This window comes from Dermochelys coriacea, chromosome 28 (assembly GCF_009764565.3).
Source record: "Dermochelys coriacea isolate rDerCor1 chromosome 28, rDerCor1.pri.v4, whole genome shotgun sequence".
NCBI lineage: Eukaryota > Metazoa > Chordata > Testudines > Dermochelyidae > Dermochelys > Dermochelys coriacea.
Window position 1 is genome coordinate 4,944,100 of NC_050095.1, and position 19,049 is coordinate 4,963,148.

At 45.5% G+C, this 19,049-nt stretch overlaps 2 protein-coding genes and 1 pseudogene across 52 annotated transcripts in view; 1 reads left to right on the forward strand and 2 right to left on the reverse strand.

Annotated features, from left to right (window-relative positions):
• LOC119849376 (zinc finger protein 420-like) overlaps nucleotides 1–19,049 on the forward strand; it is a 3,142,523-nt gene that overhangs the window by 2,274,218 nt on the left and 849,256 nt on the right. The window lies entirely within an intron of this gene.
• Nucleotides 1–19,049, reverse strand: part of LOC119849403 (zinc finger protein 501-like) — a 1,099,011-nt gene that overhangs the window by 119,127 nt on the left and 960,835 nt on the right. The gene's annotated exons all lie outside the window — the stretch shown is intronic.
• On the reverse strand, nucleotides 1,382–16,532 carry LOC119849408 (annotated as a pseudogene).

The following is a 19,049-nucleotide window of genomic DNA, read 5'->3' on the forward strand; positions in this document are numbered from 1 at the left end:
AGCAATAATAATAAAAATTAATAATAAATAGAGACTATTTTACCAAATGGTCATTTGGCTCAAAGTCCCCAGTAAATCGGTTACATTCAATCAAACAAAACCAATATCCATTTATGTAACCAAACACCTTCAGGAGAGAGAAACCCACCTCTCACAGAGCTGTAAGACAATTTTGATGTCATAGAAAGTTAAATTCCAGAGCAGGAGACACCTGATGACTCAGAATCAGGACAGCAGATTTTCCCATCATCTTCTCCTCTTATCCGCTGAAACCTGCTTTATTCCATGCTGTCTCACAATTACTGAGTTATGTGACTTGGGAAAGTTTTAGCATCAACATAATGTGAAAAAACAGCCAGTTTCCCCATCCAAAAACAATCCCAACTCAGAAGGAAAAAGACAAAAATTGTCTTTGCCAATAGACGAAAAATAGGGTTTAAGCTAAGAACGATCACACTTTTCTAGATCCATTAAACATTCTCCTTCCGGGTATGTGACTCTTTCACCTCCAAACCTAACGAGTCTGATTTAGGATCTAAGAAATCGAACCATGATTTCCAAGCACGGAGAGATCAGAACACTGTGTCTTGGGGAACTATGGGAGGTGGAGGGAAAGAACGGAAATAAGATAAACTCTACACAGCTGAGACAGGCGGAAACACTGCTGAGATGATGGGAAATGAGGGAATCCCTCCGACAGCCCCCGCTCTTGTCTATGGGTGTCACAGGATTTGCTATAATTAAATATATTTTAAGTGAGAAAACAGTACAAAAAATAAACTGATTTTCAGCACAAGCCACGGCAATGTGAGAATAAATAAGTATCAGAGGGAATCGGTGCCAAAAGGGGAACTTGGTGACTCTAACAATCACTTTGCAGTGGGAGGAATAGTAGAAATGAGATGCTCCAGGGCTGTTTAGACAAGGAAAACTGATGGAGCACTGGTGAGGTTCTGAGTACACCTGCTAGATACCCCCAGCTACTATACACAGGCTATGGCTTTACTGCAAGAATAGTTGTGGTTTTACATCAAGCTAGCTAAGACCAGGGGAAATCTGAGTGGAGATGTGGCCCAGGTAATTTTATCTCAATGGAGCTAGTTTAGGTCACCCGTGTCCTCTGGAGCTCATGGACATTCCTGGTAGGAGGGAGATGTGCTCCCACGACTCATAGAACAAAGGAGGTGATAGATAGGAGCACTAGATTCATTCCAAAGAAGGGCAAGCTACAAAAGAGAGAAGTGGGCAACTCATCTAGGGGACCCAAGATCACGTGATGCAAATAGTTCAAAAAGTCTTTAAAAGGGAATTAGGAAAAAAATAAATAAAAATTGTCAGCCTTAAATAAGGTTATTATGGTGTTTGTTTCCTTTGCAACTTCTCTGGTGGTAAGTAAGGGCTGAGGTCTGATAGAAGCTTTTCCCACCCTCATTTATAGTGTCTCTAGGCTGGGTGGAGCCTCTGATGTCTAATGAGGTTCGAGCTGCGAGTGAAGTTTTTCCCACACTCACTGCACTGATAAGGTCTGGCTCCCATGTGGATTCTCTGATGTTCCCTAAGCGCGGAGCTGACAAAGAATTTTTTCCCACACTCACGGCACCCGTAGGGTCTCTCTTCTGTGTGGAATCTCTGATGTGTAATTAGGCTCGAGCGCCAAGTGAAGCTTTTTCCACACTCAGGGCATCCATAGGGTCGCTCGCCTGTGTGAATTCTCTGATGTTTAATCAGATCCGAGCTCTGAGTGAAGCTTTTCCCGCACTCGCAGCATTCATGGGGTCTCTCTCCCGTGTGGATTCTCTGATGTGTCATAAGCGCTGAGCTGTGAGTGAAGCTCTTCCCGCACTCACTGCATTCATAGGGTCTCTCTCCCGTGTGGATTCTCTGATGCTTAGTAAGGTCTGAGCTGTCCATGAAGGTTTTCCCGCACTCACTGCATTCGTAAGGTCTCTCTCCTGTGTGGATTCTCTGATGCTTAATAAGGTCTGAGCTGTCAATGAAGGATTTCCCGCACTCACAGCATTCATAGGGTCTCTCTCCAGTGTGGATTCTCTGATGTGCAATGAGGTGTGAACTGCGAGTGAAGGTTTTCCCGCACTCGTGGCATTCATAAGGTCTGGCTCCCGTATGGATTCTCAGATGTTTCATAAGTGAGGAGCTGTTGGTGAAGTTTTTCGCGCACTCACAGCATTTGTAGGGTCTCTCTCCTGTGTGGATTCTCTGATGTACAATTAGGTTTGAGCGCCGAGTGAAACTTTCTCCACATTCAGAGCATGCATAGGATCGGGCCCCTGTGTGGATCCTCTGATGTGTAATGAGGGATGATCTCTGAGTGAAGTTTTTCCCACACTCGCAGCATGCATAGGGTCTCTCTCCTGTGTGATTCGCCGATGTTTAATAAGGGAGGACCTCTGAGTGAAGGCTTTCCCACATTCACAACATTCATAAGGTCTCTCTCCGGTGTGTATCCTCCGATGTTTAATAAGGGATGAGCTCTGAGTGAAGTTTTTCCCACACTGACAGCATTCATAGGGTCTTTCCCCAGTGTGGATGCTCTGATGTTTAATAAGGACTGAGCGCCTACTGAAATTTTTCCACACTCAGAACATGTGTTGTTTCTCTCTCCCTGGGTGGATTTTCTGCTGGGCTGTGGTTTGCTTGAGGTATTTGTGAGATGCCCAACTATAAATGGATTTATTCCTTTTCTCCCTTGGCTTGTTTCCCTGCTTCCTCTCTGGACTGTGCTGACTCTCATGACCTTCTCTCTGCTCATGACTCCTGGAATCATCCTCTTGAGATATCTGCAATAATACCCAGGGTACTTCCTCTTGCTCAGCATCTTCCTGCTGAGGTTTCTGCTCCTCCTTCTCACTCAGCATCCCATCCCCTGTTGGCAGAAACAGGAATGGAAAAGGGGAGACTCAACCATGTTGGAAATTAGCTGCAGTGGAAGAGGCAGTGCCAGACGCTCCTCATGTTCTGGCAATCCCTAATCCCTAGGGTTTCAAGGAGACTACTCACATGCTTTATATTAAGAACATATTCCAGTAGATTCAGATTGGAAGGATTCAATTTTTATCAATACATATCAATTTCACTGTCAACACACAACCAACCAAAATATTTCCATCAACAATCAACATTTCAGATAGGCAAAATAAGAAAAATGCTGTTGGAGAATGTAGAGTTTGGTGTAAGGATACTGACCTTATATATTTTAACATGTGATGTTGACAGTTTTAACAGTTATAAAGCTTTAGCGTTCTGAATCTCAACATCTACTACCATTAACTAACTATTGTCTGACTTCCCAGCATAATTTCCTGCAACTGAAAAATATAAACTGATAAAATTGAAAAAAAAAATGCCTAAAACCTTTATTTTCACAGAATTCTGAAAACTTAAAACCATCAAAATTGAAAGAAAAAAAAAGCTTAAATAATTTGAAATTATGAAAAAATAAAAATAATGATTAGGGCTGTCAATTAATCGCAGTTAACTCACGCGATTAACTCAAAAAAATTAATCGCGATTAAAATAACTTATTGCGATTCATTGCACTGTTAAACAATAGAATACCAACTGAAATGTATTAAATATTTTGGATGTTTTTCTACATTTTCAAATATATTGATTTCTATTACAACACAGAATACAAAGTGTACTGTGCTCACTTTATATTATAAATATTTGCACTGTAATAATGATAAAAGAAATGGTATTTTTCAATTCACCTCATAGAGGTACTGTAGTGCAATCTCTTTATCATGAAAGTGCAACTTACAAATGTAGATTTTTTTTTTTTTGGTACATAACTGCACTCAAAAAAAAAAACAATGTAAAACTTTAGAGCCTACAAGTCCACTCAGTCCAACTTCTTGTTCAGCCAATCGCTAAGACAAACAAGTTTGTTTACATTTACAGGAGATGCTGCTGCCTGCTTCTTATTTACATCACCTGAAAGTGAGAACAGGCGTTCACACGGCATTTTTGTAGCTGGCGTTGCAAGGTATTTATGTGCCACATACGCTAAACATTGGTATGCCCCTTCATATTCAGCCACCATTCCAGAGGACATGCTTCCATGCTGATGATGCTTGTTAAAAATAATGCGTTAATTAAATTTGTCACTGAACTCCTTGGGGGAGACCTGTATGTCCCCTGCTCTGTTTTACCTGCATTCTGCCATATAGTTCATGCTATAGCAGTCTTGGATGATGACCCAGCACATGTTCATTTGAAGAACACTTTCACTGCAGATTTGACAAAACGCAAAGAAGGTACCACTGCGAGATTTCTAAAAATAGCTACAGCACTGGACCCAAGGTTTAAGAATCTGAAGTCCCTTCCAAAATCTGAGAGGGACAAGGTGTGGAGCATGCTTTCAGAAGTCTTCAAAGAGCAACACTGAAATGCGGAAACTACAGAACTCGAACCACCAAAAAAGAAAATCAATCTTCTGCTGGTGGCGTCTGACTCAGATGATGAAAATGAACATGTATTGGTCCGCTCTGCTTTGGATCGTTATCGAGCAGAACCCGTCATCAGCATGGACACATGTCCCCTGGAATGGTAGTTGAAGCATGAAGGGACATATGAATCTTTAACGCATCTGGCATGTAAATATCTTGTGTTGCTGGCTACAACACTGCCATGCAAATGCCAGTACTCACTTTCAGGTGACATTGTAAACAAGACGCAGGCAGCATAATCTCCTGCAAATTGTAACCAAGTTTGTTTGTCTGAGCGATTGGCTGAAGTAGGACTGAGTGGACTTGTAGGCTCTAAAGGTTTACATTGTTTTATTTTTCAATGCAGTTATTTTTTGTACATAATTCTACATTTGTAAGTTCAACTTTCATGATAAAGAGATTGCACTATAGTATTTGTATACGGTGAACTGAAAAATACTATTTCTTTTGTTTTTTTGCAGTGCAATTATTTGTAATAAAAAATAAATATAAAGTGAGCATGGTACACTTTGTATCCTATGTTGTAATTAGAATCAATATATTTGAAAATGTAGAAAACATTCAAAAATATTTAAATAAATGGTATTCCATTATTGTTTAACAGCGCAATTAATTGCGATTAATTTTTTTAATCACTTGACGGCCCTAATAAAAATTAAATTCTGCCAAGCCTACAACTTGGTGACCTAAAGGTAAAGGTGCCATTGCTAATCCTCTGAACTATCTCATCATGTACCTCGATACTTTAATACATTTTAACTTGTGTTTTGTTCATCAAATTCTAGACCAGATCCCTCAGCTTCTAGAATATTTTAGAGTGAAGTGGGTGGCATTTAAAATATGTTTTCGCTCTTTCTATCCTCTTCTAAGGGTATCTGATGCAATAACCATTCTGGCTCTGAGTTTTCTTCATAGATCCCAAATTTTAGATTAAAAAAAAAAAGTTAATCCAGAGAGCTTGTTCTAAATATAACTTTATATCTCAGTGTGACACTTTATACCTCCAAGCAGCACCCCGGAACCCCCATATTCACCACGGTCATGTAATTCTGATATGTTTTGTACAAAGTATGCCTTGTAAGATATCACAAGGAAGGTCATGATCTGCTGAAAGCCATTGTTCTGTCAAAGTACGGACATCGCGAGTGTGTCTCAAGGTATGAAATTTTGCTGTATGTTTGTTTCCTTGCTAGTGACATACAAAGAAGGCAAACCACTCCCAGCAGGAAAGTTGTAATCAAGGGATTTACAAGTCAGTGAGGGCTGCCCAAGAATCACACAATGGGAACTGCTCAACTCAATGATTCAGTTGCACGAGACCACACCGGGGGGATTGCTCAACTGAGTGACTCAGCAAAGCCCACCAGGACATGTCTGGGCTAATATTTTCCAAGCACATGGATTGAGGGAAGAAAATAAGGGACGGTGGCATCATTACTTGGCCTTTCTCCTCCCCCACCGATGCTGGAGGCAATAAGAATGGTGAGAAGACAAAGGCTTCATCAGAGGAGACTGGCCCAGGCTTCAGGGAGAAGTCAGTGTATTAAGAACTGTAATTCTGGTGTCAAAACTTTATAGTGTAGACAAGGCCTGACTCTTTCCAGTGTGCTTTGGACTTAACTGTCTGGAGTAAATTTGTATCTTCTGTAAATCTTGGCAACTCACGGTTTACCCCTTTTTCCAGATCATTTGTGAATCTGTTGAACAGCGCAGATACAATACAGACCCCTGGGGACATCATTATTGACCTCTCTCCATTCTCAAGACTGAACATTTATTCCTACAGTTTGTTTCCTGTCTTTTAACCAGTTTCCTTATCTTTTAACCAGTTAACGATCCATGAGAGGACCTTCCCTCTTATCCCTTTCCAGCTTACTTTGCTTAAGAGCCTTTGGTGAAGGACCTTGTCAAAGGCTTTCTGAAAATTTAAGTACACTGTATTCATTGGCTCACCCTTGTCCACATACTTGTTGACCCCGTCAAATAAATCTAATAGATGAGTGTGGCATGATTTCCCTTTACAAAAGCTATGTTGACTCTTCACCAACAAATCGTGTTCATCCATGTGTCTGACAATTCTGTTCTTTACTAGACTTTCAAACAATTTGCCTTTTACTGAAGTTAGGCTTACTGATTTGTAAATGTCAAGATCGCTTCTGGAGCCTTTTATTGGTGTCACATTAGCTATCCAGTCATTGGGTACAGAAGCTGATTTAAATGATAGCTTACAAACTACACTTAGTAGTTCTGCAATTTCACATTTGGGTGAATCCCATCTGATCCTGGGGATTTACTGATGTTTAATTTATCAGTTTGTTCCAAGTCTCTTCTAATGACACCTCAATCTGGGACAGTTCCTCAGATTTCTCACCTAAAAAAGAATGGCTCCAGTTTGGGAATCTCCCTCACATCCTCTGCTGCGAGGACTGATGCAAAGAATTCATTTAGTTTCTCTGCAATGACCTTATTGTCCTTGAGTGCTCCTTTAGCAATTTGACCATCCAGCGGCCCCCTGGTTGTTTAGCAAGCTTCGTGCTACTTCAAATTTTTTTTCCTGGTTACTTTTTGAGTCTTTGGCAAGTTGCTCTTCAAATTCTTTTTTTACCTGCCTGATTGTATTTTTACACTTTCTACAGTTTATGTTCTGCCCTGTTTCTCAGCAGTTTGTCTTGAATTTGGGTATTCTCAGCTGTGACCCACAAAGGAATGGTTACAGTGGCTTTCCACAGTTTACGTTCCTTTCTATTTTCCTCAGTAGGATTTAATTTACAATTTTTAAAGGATGCCTTTTTGCCTCTAAGAGCTTCTTTTACTTCGTAGTTTAGACACGGTGGCAATTTCTTGGTCCTCTTACTACATTTTTTTAATTTAGGATATACATTTAATTTGAGCTTCCACTGTCGTGTTTTTAAGTTGCCATGCAGCTTGCAGACATTTCACTTTTGAGATTGTACCTTTTAATTTCTGTTGAATTTACGTCCTCATTTGGGTGTAGGTCCCCTTTCTGAAATTAAATGCTACTATGGTGGGCTTCTTTAGTGTTTTCCCCCTTCCACAGGGATGCTAAATTTAATTATATTATGGTCACTATTACCAAGTGATACACCTAGAGTCACCTCTTGGACCAGATCTCATGCTCCATTTAGGAATAAATCAAGAATTGCCTCTCCTCTGGTGGGTTTCAGGACTAGCTGCTCCAAGAAGCAGTCATTTATGGTGTCAAAAACTTTATCTCTGCATCCTGTCCTGAGGTGACATGTACCTGATCTATCTGGGGATACCTGAAATCTCCCATTATTATTGAGTTTTTTATTTTTATAGCCTCTCTAATCTCCCTGAGCATTTCACAGTCACGGTCAACTAAATAAGTGCTGGAGAGATGGACATAAATCAGGGACTGAATTTCCCTAAATTCTGTCCAGCAGACATAAGGGGATCAATTCTGCCTGTAAATCCCATCCAAACACTCAGGGGGAAGGGAGGTGAAGGAGGGAGTTACTGCCAGGTGTCACTCAGGATGGGTAGGAAGTCATGAGCGACATCTGCCCTGAGGATACAAACCTGCTGGGGACAATTCTGATCTCGGACAACTCACAAAGTCTCTGTCAGGAATCCCAGCTGTTTCCTTCAGACATGGACAGGTTTTGAATTGATTTCATGATTCCTCACCTGTGCAGGCACCTCTCAGGGTGCCTCTTTCCTCTGAATCAAGGAGATCTGGGAGCCACGACTCTTTGTCTTGTTCCAGATGGGAGATCACGTCAGGTGTGAAAACTGGAAACTCTGCAGAGGAAAAGGAAATCAGGGGGGTGCATAAGAATTTCTCATATTTTTTTTATTATTTTAACCCTAGCCCATTTTGCTATAGCAATATGCTGAGGCTAGCTCCCCAGATGTTCAAATGTGTAGAACATTCTGCTTAAAATTTTTTTTGACTGCCACTGCACGTTGAGTGGACGTTTTTAGAGAACTAGCCACAATGACTCCAAGATCTCTCTCTTGAGTGGTAACAGCTAATTTAGACCCCATCATTTTATATGTAGAGTTGGGATTATGTTTTCCAATGTGCATTACTTTGCATTTACCAACAATGAATTTCATCTGCTGTCTTGTTGCCCAGTCACCCAGTTTTGTGTGGTCCTTTGTAACTCTTCGCAGTCTGATTGGGATTAAACTATCTTGAGTAGCTTTGTATCATCTGCAAATTTTGCCACCTCATTGTTTACCCCTTTTTTGAGATCATTTATGACTATGTTGAATAGGATTGGGCCCAGTACAGACACCACTATTTACCTCTCTCCATTCTGAAAACTGACCATTTATTCCTACACTTTGTTTCCTAGCTTTTAACCAGTTACTGCTCCATGAAAGGACCTTCCCTCTTCTCCCATGACAGTTTACTTTGTTTAAGAGCCTTTGGTGAGGGACCTTGTCAAAGGCTTTTGAAAATCTAAGTACACCATATCCACTGGATCCCCCTTGTCCACATGCTTGTTGACTCCCTCAAAGAATTCTAGTAGATTGGTGAGGTAGGATTTCCCTTTACAAAAACCATGTTGACTCTTCCCCAACAAATCATGTTCATCTCGGTGTCTAATCATTCTTAATTCTGTTGTTTACTAGAGTTTCAACCAATTTGCCTGGTACTGAAATTAGCCTTACCGTCCTGTGATTGCCGGAATCACTTCTGGAGCCTTTTCTAAAAATTGGCATCACATTAGTTATCCTCTAATCATCTGGTACAGAAACTGATTTAAATGATAGGTTACATACCACAGTTAGTAGTTCTGCAATTTCACATTTGAGTTCCTTCAGAACTCTTGGGTGATACCATCTGGCCGTGGTGACTTGTCACTGTTTAATGTATAAATTTGTTCCAAAACCTTCTCTAATGACAGCTCAATCTCAGACAGTTCCTCAGATTTGTCACCTAAAAAGAATGGCTCAGGTTGGGGAATCTCCCTCTCAGCCTCAGCCATGAAGACCGATGCAAAGAATTAGTTCAGATACACTGCAATGGCCTGATCCCCCTTGAGTGCTCCTTCAGCAATTCAAAAGAGAGATTGCAGAAGACTGGAAAAGAGCAAATACAGTGCCAATCTATAAAAAGGGAAATAAGGACAACCCAGGGAATTACAGACCAGTCAGCTTAACTTCTGTACCCGGAAAGACAATGGAGAAAATAATTAAGCAATCAATTTGCAAACACCTAGAAGATAATAAGGTGATAAGTAACAGTCAGCATGGATTTGTGAAGAACAAATAATGTCAAACCAACCTGATAGCTTTCTTTGACAGGGTAACAAGCCTTGTAGATAGGGGGTGTGACAAGGTCGGCCAGATGGCTACAGGAGAGTGATCCTATTGGGATCCAGGAAGTGGGCGGGCGGAAGAATGCTGTATTAAGTCTGGCCCATAGTCATCTTTTTGGGGGGCATTTGGGGTAGAGAAGACCCTGGCATGGGTCCTACGACGGTTCTTCTGGCCCGGAGTACATGAAGAAGTGCGGAGGTACCGTGCGTCCTGCCCGGAGTGTCTGCTACACAGTCCCTGTCCCCAGTTGAGGGCACCGTTAGTACCCCTTCCCATCACAGGGGTCCCCTTCGAGCGAATAGCCATGGATCTAGTGGGACCCCTGGAGAAGACGGCTTGGGGCCACCAATATACACTTGTCGTTCTGGATTATGCTACTCGCTACCCAGAAGCCGTCCGCCTGCGGAACACGGCCTCTAAAATGATAGCCAAAGAGCTGGTGGGGATCTTTGCCCGAGTGGGGCTACCAAAGGAGATATTAACAGACGAAGGAACCCCGTTTATGTCAAAGCTAATGAAGGACCTCTGTACGCTGCTCCATAACCATATCCTGAGGACTTCAGTCTATCATCCACAGATCGATAGGCTGGTAGAAAGGTTTAGCCGAACCCTCAAGGCAATGATATGGAAGGTGGTAAGTCGGGACAGGAAGGATTGGGACACCGTACTACCCTATGTTCGCAATCCAGGAGGTACCTCAGGCCTCAACTGGGTTTTCCCCCTTTGAGTGATTATACGGATGCCACCCCCGTGGCATACTAGATATCTGGGAAGAGGAACCCAATGAGGGGAGAAATATAATTGACCATGTGTTGCAGATGCGAGACCGGATAGCCCGGGTCACCCCTATGGTACGGGAACATTTGGAAAAGGTGCAAGAGGCCCTGCGAACCCATTACAATCGCCAGGCAAAAGTCCAACAGTTCCAACCAGGGGATCAGGTGATGGTGTTGGTATCCGCGGCAGAAAGCAAGCTTTTGGCCCAATGGCAGGGGCCGTATGAGGTGGTTGAACCAGTGGGGGAAGTAACCTACAAGGTGCGGCAACCAGGAAGCCGGAAACAAGAACAGATTTATCACATTAATCTCTTAAAGCCTTGGCACCAGCGAAAGGCGTGTGTAGTGGCCCAAGAGACCCAGATCCAGGGAAATAACTTGCAGGAGCAGATCAGGATATCCCCTGATCTGACACCGAACCAGAAGAAGGAGGTAACTGAGATGATCAACCAGTACCAGGACGTTTTCAACCAAACCAGGCCAGAGCACGGAAGCATATCACCACATTATCACAGACCCTGGGGCAAAGGTAACTTTAAGGCCCTATCGGGTCCCAGCGGCAAAAAGGGAGATCAAGGCAGAGGTAAAAAGGATGTTGGAGCTGAGAGTCACTGAAGAGTCCCACAGTCAATGTTCGAGCCCGATTGTGCTGGTGCCCAAACCCGATGGCACCACTAGGTTTTGTAATGACTTTCACTGACTGAACGAGCTATCCAAATTTGATGCATACGCCACACCCTGTATTGATGAGTTAGTTGACTGCCTGGGCAGTGCCTGATTTTTGACCACCCTTGATATAAAAAAGGGATACTGGCCGATTCCACTTGCCAAAGAGGCGAAAGAAAAGACGCCATTCTCTACACCAGAGGGTCTGTTTCAATATCCTGTTCTTCCTTTTGAACTACATGGGGCACCTGCCACCTTCCAGCGTCTTATGGACAAGCTCCTGCAGCCCCATACCAGTTACGCAGCGGCATACCGGGATGATGTGATTATTCACACCCCTGATTGGGAAACCCACTTAAGAAAGGTGGAAGCGGTTCTGGACACGCTAAGACGGGCTGGCCTCACAGTCAACCCAGCCAAGTGTGCTATAGGGCTAGCCGAGGCTAAATACCTTGGCTACATTGTAGGAAGGGGCATGGTCAAACCCCAACTGAACAAACTGGAGGCTATCCAAATTGGCCCCGGCCGAATCGGAAAAAAGCCAATCGGGCATTCCTGGGTGTGGTGGGGTACTACCAGCGATTTATTCCCCATTTTGCCACCAGAGCAAGTCCCCGACGGACCTGATAAAAGCCCGGGGTCCAAACATGGTGAAGTGGACAGATGCCGCAGAGAAAGCATTCATGGATCTACGGACAGCCTTCTGCAGTAACCCCGTGCTTATAGCCCCAGACTTCAACAAAGAATTCATTTTACAAACAGATGCATCTGAAGTAGGATTGGGAGCTGTCCTATCGCAGATGGTCGGAGACAAAGAACACCCAATCCTCTACCTCAGCAGGAAACTTCTCCCGAGAGAGCAGAAGTATGCTGTTGTTGAGAGAGAGTGCCTAGCTGTGAAATGGGCCATGGAAACACTACGTTATTACCTTCTGGGACGACTGTTTACTCCCGTGACCGACCATGCACCCCTCCAGTGGATGCCGCGAAATACAGAGAAGACTGCAAGGGTGACCAGATGTTCCTGTCCCTACAACCTTTCCAATTCACCATACAACACCACGCTGGAAGCCACCATGGCAATGCAGATGGCTTGTCACAGGTACACTGCCTGACGTCCCAAGTTGCCAAACTCCATGGTGTTGAGTTGGGAGTGGAGGGAGATATGTGACAGGGTCGGGCCAGATGGCTACAAGAGAGTGATAGAAGGCAGATCTATTAGCCCCAGGTTAAGCAGGTCCCTTTTCCCTGGGTAAGGTAACAGGAGCAGTTACAGAATAATCAGGGACTTGCTGGAACCAATTAAGGCAGACAGGCTAATTAGGACACCTGGAGCCAATTAAGAAGCTGCTAGAATCAATTAAGGCAGGCTAATCAAGACACCTGATCTAAAAAGGAGCTCATTTCTGTGAGTGAGGGGTGTGCAAGGAGCTGAGAGTGAGAGGGCGTGCTGCTGGAGGACTGAGGAGTACAGACGCTATCTGGCATCAGGAGGAAGGTCTTGTGGTCAGAATACAGAAGGTGCTGGGAGGAGCCCATGGGGAAGTAGCCCAGGGAGTTGTAGCTATCACACAGGTGTTACACGAAACACTGTGAACAGCTGTGATCCACAGGGTCCTGGGCTGGAACCTGGAGTAGAGGGCAAGCCTGGGGTCCCCCCATCCCCACAACTCCCTATTGGATACAGGAGGAGTTGACCTCGACTGTGGGTCCCACCAAAGGGGAAGGTCCCTGGCCTGTCCCCCGACCCACTAGGAGACTGCGGGGATTGTTCTCTTTCCTTTTCCCCATGCTAGCCAGTGATGAGGTTAGCTGAGTGAATGGCCGGTTTGAGCCACTAGCAAAAGTGGCCAAACTGAGGGCTGCCCTTCTCATGAACAAACTAGGGAAATGCAACCTTGATGGAGCTACTAAAAGGTGGGTGCAAAACTGGTTGGAAAACCGTTCCCAGAGAATAGTTATCAGTGGTTCACAGTCATACTGGAAGGGCATAACAAGTGGGGTCCAGCAGGGATCTGTTCTGGGTCTGGTTCTGTTCAGTATCTTCATCAATGATTTAGATAATGCCATAGAGAGTACACTTATAAAGGATGATACCAAGCTGGGAGGGGTTGCAAGTGCTTTGGGGGATAGGATTAAAATTCAAAATGATCTAGACAAACTGGAGAAATGGTCTGAAGTAAACAGGATGAAATTCAATACAGACAATTGCAAAGTACTCCATTTAGGAAGGAACAAATCAGTTGCACACATACAAAATGGGCAATGACTGCCTAGGAAGGAGCACTGCGGAAAGGGATCTGGGGCTCATAGTGAATCACAAGCTAAATATGAGTCAACAGTGTAATGCTGTTGCAAAAGAAGCAAACATCATTCTGGGCTGTGTGACAAAGTAGGACTGTTCTTAATGTTTCCTCTGAATAGTGTGGGGGTGCCTCAGTTTCCCCTATGCAGTTCTTAAGTATCTAGGTGGTGGGATAAGGGTGCATGATCATTGCAGAGCCCTAGAGGGCAGGTGTGAGCCAGGGTCTGGACACAGAGAATGGCCGACACCCTGTTTCCTGGCAACTGATGGCCTGGCCCTTCCCCCCCCCCGCCACAAGGTGAGACCTAAAGGGTTGGAGAACAAAGGAATCCAGTGACCTCCTGGCCCGGGAGAGGGACAAAGCCCAGAGGAGGAGGGGCTGGTGGGGAAGTCAGTTTGGGCTGGCTGGGGACATGGAGTGAAGTGCAGATGGGGTTGTCTGGCTCACTGCCCCCCAAAATGGACCCAGCTGAGGGGTCCTGTTCTCTGCACCTACAAGCTCTGTTTTAGACCGTTCCTGTCGTCTAATAAACCTTCTGTTTTACTGGCTGGCTGAGAGTCACGTCTGACTGCGAAGTTATGGGGCAGGACCCTCTGGCTTCCCCAGGACCCTGCTCTGAGCGGGTGATAAACCTCATATTTTCACTGGTTAGAGAAGTCATTTTGCCAGTGACAGAATGAATTTCTTTTCTGTTGAATGAATGCTAGGATTTCCTCGTTGTTTTCGTCAAACCAGTCTTGGTGCCGATGAGTGGAATACCCTATGGTTTCAGCACATGCATTGTGAATGGTATTTTTAAGTTGATCCCAGTGCTCTTGAATGTCAATGGTGTTATCAAGCAAGTTAGAGAATTCTTGACAGGTGTTACTGAAACATCTTGCAGCTGGCTTGGTCTTTACGTGCTCTGACGCTGTACCGCTTTCGCTTAGTCTTCGGGTGTTTGCGGTGTCGCGGAGCAAGCTGCAGGTACATGATTGACCTCACTAATTGATGGCCTGTCCAACAGTGATCCGTACCTCTCGTGTCTCATATTACACGGACGTCGGCGTATTCTTGGGCTCTGACTCTAACATAGTCAAGGAGGTGCCAGTGTTTGGACCGAGGATGTTTCCTGATGGTCTTAAATGTGTGACTCTGCCTAAGGGTGGTATTTGTGATGAGCAGATCACGTTCCACACATTTGCTGAGGAGGAGAATACCACTGGGGTTCACATTTCCCACCACTTCTTTGCCTATTGTGTCTCTCCAGAGCTGGCAGTCCCATCCGACTCTGGCACTGAAATCTCCCAGGAGGATGAGTTTGCCTGCCTGCCTTAGGTGTGGCTGTGAGGACCGCATCGAGAGCTCCATAAAACTCCTCCTTGTTGTTCTCCTTATCATCGAGTGTTGGGGCATAAGCGCGGATGACTGTGGCATATTGGTTGTCGCTGAGCTTGAGCCGAAGAGTCATGAGATGCTCGTTGATCCCCACGGGATGCTCCAAAAGCTGACTGGCGATCTTATTTTTGATGGCAAAGCCAATCCCGTGACTGTGTCTCCCTTCAGGTGGCTTTCCTTTCCAAAAGAAGGTGTAGCCACCTCCATCCTCTTTTAATTGGCCCTCATCAGCCCGGCGAGTCTCACTAAGAGCCGCCATGTCAACGTTGAGTCTTGCCCGTTCTCTGGCAATTCTGGGAGTTCTTCTTTCTGGGCATTCACTGTGCTGAGAGTCCATTCCAGGTGACGAAATTCATTGTCTTCTCTCTCTTGTTTCGGCCACGGAGTTGAGTGATCCCACTGGATGCGGCCTTCCAGTTGGAAGAGTGTGAGACAGCCGATGTTTGGGGCACCTTTTCTAGCCCCCCCCCCCCGTTTGGGGCAAGCAAGAGATCCTAAAAGAGGCCTGCTCTGGCACAGCCACTGCTGCCGAAAGGCACTTCTGTCTCATCCAAGCGCAAGACGGCCATTGTCGCCGGCATGCAGATTTGCGACTAAAGACTGCCAGAGATCATGGCTCATGCAGATGCTAATCCCACAAAAACCACATGAGACTTGACAGGAGGGAAAACCCTGACGCAGTGGCAAGGAGATCCAAGACAACCAGCGGCCCCCCTCCTGCTGCAGCCCTCATCCACCTTCACAACCACAGAGTACAAGATCTTCTGTATGTGCCCGACCCACCGTTGGGGTCTTGCGAAGTTTGGACCACAGTTAGTCAGGAGCCTCGTCTCAGACCTGCTTGCCAAGGGGGATCCTACCAGGAGTAGGAAAGCTCAGAACGATGTAGCTCTGAGGGTCTTTAAGCCCACGCAAGACTCCCCGCCACGACAAGGCTGCAGTCCATAAGAGAGGGTGGAGGGATTAGTAGACCATAAACGTGCACAAGGTTGTGTTCTTGCCATGAGCATCGTCGGCACTCTGGTGGCACACACGCTAGATGTCTCCTGGGCTTAGAGAGGGGCAAGTAAGGGCAATGACTCAGAAGGAATCCTCTAGGAGAGGGCAAAAGCATGGTAATATTTTGCAAGTCTGTGATGGTTCATGTGGCATAGGCTCCATCTGAGTGCTGGCCAGGCGTTGGAAGCTTCTCTTCGTTAGGCTGGACCTAAACCCAAGTTTCGCCTTAGCCAAGAGAAAATTGTAGACTTTGTGCTGTACTGCCCCTGTGCTCTGTTCCCCGTGTGTTGTGTAGTGAAGAGGGCAGAGTCCTAGTGTGTGTGTCATCTGCATGTTGAGGTGATGGTGAATCAGGACAGAGGAGAAGTTGCATTGTAGGGGGGTGACGTGAACCTTAACTCTGCATTTCCCCTTCTGAGAACCATGGGGACGGGAACCCTTACCCAGCGAGGTCACATTCTCATAGTTCTCCTGCATGACGTCTCTGTAGAGGGCTCTCTGAGCGGGGTCCAGCAAAGCCCACTCTTCCCTGGTGAAATACACAGCCACCTCCTCGAAGGTCACCGGCCCCTGAAAGAGCAAGAGCCCCACACTCAGGACCTGCTGCCCCACTCACAGCCCCACTATTCATGGGGTAGTAAGGCCAATCAAATGGGTACAGAGTCCGAGGAGTCCCACCCACCACCTGCTCAGTGCATCCAGGAGGCATTATGGAGAGGAGAGATAGAGAGATCCCCTCGTCCTTCCCAGCAGATAGAGGGGGAAGGGTCTTCCCTTTCATCCCACTCAACAACTTGAATCCCAACACCCTCCCCACTGTCAGCAGTGGGATGTCAGGGGATGGGGCATCTTCCCTAAGCCTCAGTGGTGGATGCCTCCTTCATAGCATAGCAACCACTGGTTAGTGAGTTCACGCTCCAACACTGGGAGTCTGGGAAGCTTTCCCAGCCCAAGCGAGTTTGTTTCCTGGTCCACAAATAGGGGAATTTCCACACCCAACCCCCATGGCTCTATTCCTAGAATCGAGACCCCAGATTTATCAAGTCACAGCAGGTTCATCACACCTTGCCCCCCTTCCCTTTCTCCACCCTGCGCACTGTCTACACCCTCCCACCGTTAGATCAAACTCCCTAGTCGCTCCCCATTCCTGTGTATTCACTGTCCCTCTGGCTCCAGCAGGAACCCTCCAGCATTTCCTCAGCATCCCTACCTGAGCCAGTGCTGCTGCACCCATTTCCCTTCCCCAGGCAGGCTTGGAGAATCTGGAGTGACCCGTGGATGTTCTGCAGCCTATCAGGGAGAGAAGGGTTATTGGGGGGAATTCAGACCAGACTTTAGGTCATTTCACATTCTCACTGGTTTTTTCTCTGTATAGACATCGACTCTCATGATGGGAAAATGCTCAGGGCAGTGCAGACCCATCTCCTACTACTAGGTCTAAATCCACTGACACACACTGTACCTCAAAGTCGCATCCTGTAAACCCCAGATTCACAATTCATATATGGCTGTGATATTTCATACAAAGCAAGCCATGTAAGTTATCACATGAAAATTCATGATCTGCTGAAACACACTGTGTCCTGTCCAAATAGGTATATTGTTAGTGTGTAGGAAGTTATGAGATTTTGTTACTGAAATATGTCGCAAGTGTGAGCATCTCTGCAACAAAGGGTAGTGATCTCCGCCCAGGCGGGTGCTCAGTGACCATTAATCAGCAGGAGAGCTGTCATCAAGGGATTTAGGAGTCAACGAGCACCATGCAATGGGGACTACACCACTCTATGACTCAGTTGCGCAAGACCACACCGGGGGATTGCTCAACCCTGTGACTCAGCAAAGCCCACCAGGACATGTCTGGGCTAGTATTTTCCAGGCACATGGATTGAGGGTAGAAAATAAGGGACAGTGGCATCATGCCTTGACCTTTCTCCTCCCCCACCTATGCCAGAAGCAACAAGAACGTCGAGAAGACAAAAACTTCATCTGAGGGGACTGGTCCCAGGCTTAAGGGAGAAGTCTGTGTATTAAGAACTGTAACATCCGGTGCGTTGAGAAAATTGCTTGATTGAAATACTGACTAGTGTAATAAGGTTTAAGATTTAGATTGTGCACTTATCTTTTATTTTCTTTGATAACTATCTCTGATCTTTAATGCCTTCCACTTATAAACTATCTTTCAGTAGTTAATAAATCTGTTTTATACTTTCCCTAAAACCGTGTATGTTGCTTGAAGTGCTTGGGAAATCTCAACTCGATTTACAAAGGCTGCTGCATGCCCTCTTCACATTAAGGAAGGGGAGATCGGGTAACAAACTTACACTGGTCAGGCTTCTGACCAGGGCAAGACGGTACAGCTCTGGGGTGCAAGGCTGGGGCACTAGGGGCAATTGGCTGGTGCCTTTCTTTGTGTGATTCATGAGAGGCTTTGGGAGCATTCATGCAATCTAGCTGGGTGTGGGACTCCACATGCCGTTCTGCTGAGCGATAACAGCACCTGGAGGGGTTTGCTGCTTGTCACTAGCAAAGCATTGTGAGAGTCAACCCAGGCTGGAGATTTAATGGGTCACTGTGGTACCCCAGTTCCAGGTTGTACACTGGGGATCCCATCACAGTGGTGCAGCAAGCAGGATGAAATGCACCGCTTGTTGTTCTGAGGGAGATTTGTGCGTCAGACATTGGGGTAGAGATTTTAAGTGTGGTGGCTGAGAGAAGGTTACCGGTTTGTTGTTTTCTATTTGCTTATTTTGGGAAAGGGAAGCTTAAAGATGAGTGAAAGCAGTGAAGCAATTGCAAAGTTGGAGTGGTACAGACCGCAGGTGGTAGAAAGAGAGAAACTATGAGTGTCAGCTGAGAATGGGAAGAACTGGAGATAAAAGGGAAAAAAGAAGCACATCAGCGAATCTGAGACCTGAAGCAGAGGCGCAAGGAATCTCAGGAAAGAGAGCAGAGAGACCAACTGGAACTGCTAGAAAAGGAGAACCATAACCCCCCTACACACACCTCTGAGTCTCATCTCTGCAAAAATCCACAATTAGGACCACCTATGTCCTGCATCCAACAAGGCAGGTGATGCTACTGAATATCTTTCCACATTTGAAAGGCTGTGTGCAGTGCATGAAATCCCAGATGCCAAGAAAGTT